The sequence below is a fragment of the Sinocyclocheilus grahami genome, unplaced genomic scaffold, assembly GCF_001515645.1.
Source record: "Sinocyclocheilus grahami isolate Dianchi unplaced genomic scaffold, SAMN03320097.WGS_v1.1 scaffold60.1, whole genome shotgun sequence".
Lineage (NCBI taxonomy): Eukaryota > Metazoa > Chordata > Actinopteri > Cypriniformes > Cyprinidae > Sinocyclocheilus > Sinocyclocheilus grahami.
In genome coordinates this window covers 1,756,842-1,757,483 of record NW_015505239.1, presented here as the reverse complement: position 1 = coordinate 1,757,483, position 642 = coordinate 1,756,842, and positions in this window count along the sequence as shown.

The following is a 642-nucleotide window of genomic DNA, read 5'->3' as shown; positions in this document are numbered from 1 at the left end:
ATATATATATATATATATATATATATATATATATATATATAAAATCAGATAGAAGTTTAAATGTCAATTAAAAATATTTTCAATACACAAATATCAACAAATATGAAGCTCCGCGCTCATAAACGCTGCTTTATCAAGAATTATAGGTAAAATGAAATTAAAATGCCAATGACACGTTTCTGAGGACCATCGTTTCCCTTCTGATACATTCAAATAAAAAAAAAACAAAAACAAAAAATAAAGCTATACACCTTATGTATGTCTATATCACACTTTAACATTTTAAACATTTTAAAATGTTATCAAATGAAAATTTAACAACTTTTATTTTTGGCAAAGGGCTGCACAACAGAGGTATACTAAGTTAAAACATGGACAAACATGATATTCCTTAAAAATAATGCTTAAATTCATTAATATAAAGAATATTATTATTGTTATTATTGTTGTATTCATATTATTATTGAATATTATTATTGTTATAACTGTGAAGTACATTGTACAATGCTAATATATTTCTGTCATAATTACAAGTTAAAACAAACTTTTATTTTGACGGGTTGCAGGGCTCGCAAAGTTTCAAAATCCCTGGTAGCCTTTCGGGCAGGTACTCTTCAGATTTTGGTAGCCCGAAAATTCATT